Source organism: Osmerus eperlanus, chromosome 13, assembly GCF_963692335.1.
Source record: "Osmerus eperlanus chromosome 13, fOsmEpe2.1, whole genome shotgun sequence".
In the NCBI taxonomy this organism is placed as follows: Eukaryota; Metazoa; Chordata; class Actinopteri; order Osmeriformes; family Osmeridae; genus Osmerus; species Osmerus eperlanus.
In genome coordinates, this window is record NC_085030.1 from 9910635 (window position 1) to 9918265 (window position 7631).

Genomic DNA, 7631 nt, shown 5'->3' on the forward strand with positions numbered 1-7631 from the left:
GCGCATCGTGCACGGAGAGGACGAGTCCATTCTCAGGTAATCGAGAGAGCGAGAGAGAGAGAGAGAGAGAAGAGAGAGAGAGAGAGAGAGAGAGAGAGGGAGAGAGGGAGAGAGAGGGGGGAAGATAAAGAGGGAAAGGGGGAGTGTGAAGAAATGTAAAAAAAGAGGCAGACAGAGAGAGAGGAAGAAAGATAGGGAGTGTGTGCATGCATTAAAGAGGAGGATTTCCATGTCAGTGAGTCAGGGAAAGGGATTAGTTTAGCGGCGGACAGAGACAGACACAGAGCACTCCTGATGACATTAGTCCCAGAACTACATGACTCGGCAAATACATGGGGAACATCAATAGCAATGAAAACATATTAAAACTGCAAATGATGGATGGATGTTAGAGTCTAACGTGTGATTATGCCAGACCTGCTATGGAAAAGGCAATTAATATCAATGAATGGAATAATATCCTTCTTTGCAAAGTCTGTGCATCACCCCTCACCTCGAAACAGGGAACGTGCACGGGCAGAGACACAAAGACAGCAGACACACACACAAACATATGCGCACACACAAACACGAGCACCCACAGCCACCACACACATGCACACACGCAAATACAAGCACTCCAGCACACACCCACGCACACACACACACACACACACACACGCACACACAGAGAGATGGGTTCTAAAATAAGCCTTGTTCCAGCCCATGGCCTGCTGAGACTCCTGCTGGGCTGTTTTAATGGGGAAAATTAGCCAAGCAGAAAGGTGGATCCTGTTTGTTATGCTTGACTGTTCCCCCTCTGCACAGAGCTGGCCAAGTAGGCATCCTCCCTGGCCCTCATCTCTCCCTCACTCTCTCTCTCTCCTCCTCTCGTCCTCCTCCTCCCTCTCTCTGCTCCTCTCTCTCCCCTCCTCTCTACCATTCTGTACCCTCCCTCCCCTCTCTGTCTCTCTCTCTCTCATCCTCTCTCATCTGTCTCTCTCTCCCCAGCTGCTGCCCAGTTCCCCTTATTTCTACTCACATCCAGCTCCCTCTGGGCCACCATACCACAGCAGATATGAAAACACACACATGCAATCACACAGACACACATACACAGACATATACACCCTCACACTCACAACCCAGCAGGTGAGAGGCAGTCCCATAAGCTGCAGCCAGGACAGTTCTGACGAGTCAGTTCTAGGGCCTGTCATGGCATCCGCGTTGGATCTGTATTTTGCTCATTGACATGGCAACAACTTTTGTACACACCTGTACAACCATGCACACGTAAATGCGCACGCACACACTGGAATGATATGGAAGGAAGGGTGGAGAGGGCAGTCTGACTGTACAGGAATGAGGCGAGCGTGAGGGAGCAGATATGGAGAGAGAGAGCGCTACAGAGGAGGAAAGAAAGAGTGTGAGGGGGATGACGGAGAGGGATGAGAGAGCGAGGGACGAGAGAGCGAGGGATGAGAGAGCGAGGGATGAGAGAGATGAGCAGAGGGGTGAAAAGCCTCTTTGTTCTCGGTGCCCTTGAGACAGCTGACATCTCCACAATAATCCCTCTTTCACAGGGAGAGAGATAGTGTGAGGAAGAGAATGAGTGTGAGTGAGAGAGAGAGAGAGAGAGAGAGAGAGAGAGAGAGAGAGAGAGAGAGAGAGAGAGAGAGAGAGAGAGAGAGGAGAGAGGGAGAGGGGGGGGGGGGGGGGGGAAGAGAGAGACTGTGTGTGTGTGTGTGTATGTGTGTGCATGTGTGTGTGTGTGTTTGCATTGTGTACGTGAGTCTATGACAGAGGGGTGGGTTGTGGGGTTGGCAAGGAAGGGCGAGGGAGACTTACCTGCTTTTACTGTGATCAAATAATGAGATCTGTAGATGCCTGATACTCTGCTCTGCCTCATCCTATTAACAGTAGCACGCAAACTCACACAATCACACACATTCACACTCACACACATACACAGTCACACACACATAGATGGTTGCATAGACACACAGCAACATGTTATCATCCATAAACTTGCCATTTGAACTCTCATGCATATAAGTATTTAATCAGAAATCAAGATGTCATAGTAAATGGGTAGTACATTAAATTACACAGATACTTAGGCTAACACATTTCTCTGCTAATTTTCTTTAGTCTTGACGCTAAGTGATGCGTCACAAAATTCACCCCAAGTGGTTAAGGTGACTGTTAGAGAAAAGCACCAACAGATGGTTCGGGTCAGTAGAAGAGACACATTTTCTTCCAATCTCTTCTACTGATTGCATCACATTCACAGTTTTGAAGAACTGATTAAATGTGTGAGCGTCAGCCATCAGTGTCGTTTTTCCTTCTGAGAATGGGCAGCACACATCCACCTCCTCCTGCACGTGCACATGGAAGGGTTTCAATGGAAAACCTTGCAGTAGTCTCCAACAGAGTGCCTCTTTTGGTGGGGTGTCTGTAATGTCATTAAACACACTTTGACCCTGTTGTCATGGATGCAGCACAATGCAGGGAGGGAGAAATGGGCACACATACACACACACACCAACACACACACATACAGACTAACACACACACTCAGAGGTCAGAGTGTGGTGATAGCAAGAGCTTTGCTGCATACTAATGTCTTCTGACTGGGAGGCGGAGGACGCGATAGAGTTGAACTGTGACCAGAGTGTGTGTGTGTATGTGTGTCTGGTTTGCGTGTGCTGCGTGTGTGTGTGTGGTTTGTTGGCCAACATGAGTTTTTACCACACAAAAGGTGAACAGTATTCATTTACGAATATATTCATGTACAACCAGGCGGGAAGCACATTCCAACCCCTGTTCTCTCGTTCTCGCAGCAAACACAAGCACAAACAAGTTGTACATGCACACACATACACAGACAAACACACACTGGTGAACATTGTACTTTATCCATTAGTACATTTGATGATATTGTACTATTGTGTTGGTTAAAAATCAGCTATACAGTGAATCTATAAAAATGCAAGTATACCACATATACACACACCCACACACAGTAATCTGAGACTGTCAACCTCTTCCACTTTTCTCAGTGTTCCCGGACCCCAATGGTGAAGGGTCTCACACGTCCAACGCAAACACCACACACACACACCACACACCACATGCACACACACACAGACACGCAAACACACACACACACAGGCAGCCAACCACATAAGAGGGGGTCCATTCCACTCCAGTCCACAGATCTCTAGATAAACATATTATTCTGGATTAAATGTTTCCCATATTTGTTATTCTTCCCTTCTGAGACTCCAGGTGGAATTGGTACGAAACCAAAAATCACATGTGCATTCTTTTGAATGAAAGACTCGGCCAAGTGAATGGTCCCGGGAAGGAATGAGAATTCCCTCCCTTGCAAAAACTTGCCCAGATCCTTCAATTACCAAAGATTCTCCATTTCACATCTAACAAAGAGGTGGTTGTGTGGCGAGAAGTGGTCGTTTCCCTCTGCATGTCGTAGAACAACACTACCCAGCATTCTCTCTACCAGGAAGTCCGTTTGCTCTGTGGAGGTCCCTCTCCCCACCCACTGGTTCTGAATCACATCCAATTGGTCAAGACAGACCATATCCTAGCAGGGATCCTAGAACTAGACATGATCCCCTAGCCCACTGTTAAAGTCCACCAAAGTGTGTGTGTGTATGTGTGTGTGAGTGTATATATCTATCTATGCATACATGTTTTTCGATGTGGGTCTGTGTGAGATCATAATATTTAAGTTGACAGTTGAATAGCAACTTTGGCCCCTGTAGGGCCTAAATGGAAGTCTTAAAGATCAGTTTGTTACTGTCTCCTTTCATGTGAGGCACAATTATCCAATCATGGCCCAAATTACTGCCAGATTTCTCTGAACCTATCAGAGCCCAGTTTATAGCCTGAAGCTGGCCAATCACAACCAGTGTGTGTGAGAGGTGATGAAGTGTGAATGTTAGCACGGACGACTGAGATCAGAGAGTGCCTACCTAGCCCCAGTGGCCATGGTAACACTATCTGAAGAAGAGCTCCGTGAGCAGAGTAATTATGGGACAGTTGGAGACTCCGGAGAGAAGATGCCCTTGGGCACAGATCCTGGATCAGTTTAGGATGCCTAACGTCTAAACTTAAACATGTAAAGCTAGACTAAGAACTGATCTGGAGCCAGTGTCTGGGCTCTATCTCCCCCTATCCTCAGCTATACAGGACCCAGGAAGTAGAGTTGAGATGTCAGACTTTGATATGGGTTTCCTGTTCAAGCACAGTGCCAGCAGAAACCAGGTGTGATAGCTAGAAGAGTGGTAGTCCCTGTCTCTAGCCAGTCAGCATCTCTCCTCTCTTTGTTTCCGCTCTCTCTTTCTCTCTCTCGACAACTACCCTTCATATCCATCCCTCTATCGTCAACAGTACTTCCTATCTCTCTATCTTGCTATCATCGACATGCCTTTCCTTTCCTTGTGTCTGTCTCTGTCTTACCTGTCATCATTATCACCTTCCACCACACTCTTCAACAAGCCTGATAGTCGCAGAAACATACTCTTTCCTAGCTGTGCAACTCAAAGGGGCTTTCTTAATAAGACGCTCACTGACATCAGCCACATGTATGGCTGCATGTTGAAGAGCCACAATCAAAGAGCCAAGAGCCAAGGTAAATCTCCATGGCTTCAGTGTGATTAATCTATTTGTAGAAACTGCTGTTGTTCTCCTGTTCCTTCCCTGCTGTTCATGTGGACACAATGCTCGGGCAAGGGAGTTTGTGTGAGTGTGTGTTTTGATGTTTCTCCCTGCACCCCCCCGAGACATTACGTATGCATAATCACTGTGTGTTTCTGACGCTTCCCATGTTTGTGGAGGTGAATGCACAGAGGGAGCTTCAGCTCACACACATTTACACACACAGGCAGTAACACAAATACACACAGTACACACACAGGCAGTAACACAAATACACACAGTACACTCACACTCACCAACATAGTTCTTCCAAAGTTCTTGCTCACAAAAAGCACTCAAAAAGGATCAAAACCTGTTGTCCTGACATTTCATGTACCATTGAGCAAAGCACGGGCCTTAGACCAAGGCCTTCCACTAGGACTGGATATGAGGAAGTACTGCAATGTTTGAAGGGAGAAACGCCTTCCTTAAACCAGCTCAGCATTCTGGTGAGAACTCTCCAACTGCAAAGTGGAGGGGATAAGGAGGTCATGAGATGTAGGGTGTGTGCATGTATCTGCTTTTTGAGTGTGTGTGTACATGTGCATTTGTGTGTGTGTGTGTGTGTGTGTGTGTGTGTGTGGGTGGGTGTATGTGTGTGTGTATGTGTTTGTGTGTGTGTGTGTGTGTGTGTGTGTGTGTGCATGTGTGTGAGTGTGTGTGCTTGTGTGTGTGTGCTGGCTGCATCACCAGTCCTCTAGGGCTCACCAGGCTAATTAATAATGAATTCCAGAGAGTGTGTGTTTGAAATGCAGATGTGCAACTGCCCTGGCTCCGCCTGCTGCTCCTAAGGGAACAGCCCCTGTGCGTGTGTGTGTGTGTGGGGGGGGGGGGGGGGGTGTGCGCACGTATGTGTGTGTGTGCAATTGTACGCGTGAGATCGCATGAGATTATCATTGGCAGCAGGTTTCGGGGCACATTGACTGTCAATATATTAGATATTAGCTAGAGTCACAGCAGTGTTGGAGTAGGGTCCGTTTCATATTCTCTAGATCTAATTCAGCTGCTAATCACCTCGCCTCCTTTTCATGCTCCTCCCTCCTCTCTGAAAATGGTAGGAGAGAGAGGAGTCAGAGAGGGGGGGGAGAGAGGAGTTAGAGAGGGGGGGGAGAGAGAGAGGAGTCAGAGATGGGGGGGAGAGAGAGGAGTCAGAGAGGGGGGAGAGAGAGAGGAGTCAGAGAGGGGGGGGAGAGGAGTCAGAGGGGGGGGGAGAGGAGTCAGAGAAGGGGGGGGGAGAGGAGTCAGAGAGGGGGGGGAGAGAGGAGTCAGAGAGGGGGGCGGGATAGAGGAGCCAGAGAGGGGGGGGGAGAGAGGAGTCAGAGGGGGGGGGGGGAGTCAGAGGGGGGGGGGAGAGGAGTCAGAGAGGGGGGGGAGAGAGGAGTCAGAAGGGGGGGGGGGAGAGGAGTCAGAGAGGGGGGGGGGGGAGGAGTCAGAGAGGGGGGGGGAGAGGAGTCAGAGAGGGGGGGAGAGAGGAGTCAGAGAGGGGGGCGGGAGAGAGGAGTCAGATAGGGGGAGGGAGAGAGAGGAGTCAGAGAGGGGGAGGGAGAGAGAGGAGTCAGAGAGGGGGAGGGAGAGAGAGGAGTCAGAGAGGGGGAGGGAGAGAGAGGAGTCAGAGAGGGGGGGGAGACAGAGACACAGACAGAGAGTTGAAACTCTTTATTTTGTTTTTAATGAAAACCTACAGTAAGCACACTGTGCAACATAATACAGTACAAAGAATGGTTCGAAAAACAAAACTTCTGTGCATTTAAATTACAAGCCAGTACCAGCAACAAGAGGGAAAGAGAGCTAGAGACATGAGAAAGGAAAAGGACAGACATTTAGTGGTTTGCGACTGTTTACATGGGACTGTTCAAACAGCCAGCCACTACGGACTCCACATCTTTGCTTGAACATACACACACACAGTAAAGTGCAGGTGCAAAGAGTTCTTTTTGCAGTGACCACAGTGGCCTGCCCTGGGCCTTGTCTCTGTAGTGAGGGCATGAGTGTGAGGCAGAGAGGACCAGAAGAGAGGGGATCCATTACACATACAGACCCTCAACTCCGCTCCACTCCTCTCCACCCCTCTCTACGCCTCCATCCACAGCCCTCCTTTATATATGTGTGTGTGTGTGTGTGTGTGTGTGTGTGTGTGTGTGAGTGGGTCTGTGTGTCGGTGTGCACAATTGAGAAACAATGGCAAGGGTTTCTGAGTGTGTTTGAAGTTAAACAGATGGTAATGTGATGGAGTTTTAGATTTCACCACTAGTTCTCCTCCTGACCCACGCCGACAATGAGAGAAGACCCTCCACATACAGGTCCTGTGAAGGGACACGCGCACACACAGAAGCACCTGCGCACAAATGCACACACACACATACAAATGAACAAGCACACATTACACCCACAGCGAACTGAGTTCCTATTTTGCTCTAAAACAGTAAGCTACTGCTCAATCATCTCACGTTCACTATAAATAAACATAGACGAAATGAGAAAGGAAATATAATGTTGCATAAATGACGTTCCCTCTCTCCACGACCACTTACCTTACAGCAATGGGGGACATTTCGGATAGCATCAATGTTTCCATGCTTCCCTATTTTTTCTATTCCACGGAATAAATTGTTTATTCAGAAAGTATGAAATCTGAATGTAAAGGTTTGTTTGGTCTTAGTTCTGCAGACGCCCTGTCAATGGAGAGCGCAATTGTATTTCCGCCCAGGTCAGTACACCCATGGGTGCAAGAAACTGCTTCCTAAAACCCACGCCAAGCACATTTTCATGCATTCGAAATGCACATTAGCATATAGGCATTGCATATAAACTAGGTTTGTCTGGTGAAATTCAACGAAGGCGTGTGAATCTTAGAGTTTAATATTGTTTGCAAAGTCAGCCGAAAGGCCTCCTTCGCATGTTCAATCTGTGGCCAACTGAAAGTGAGATTT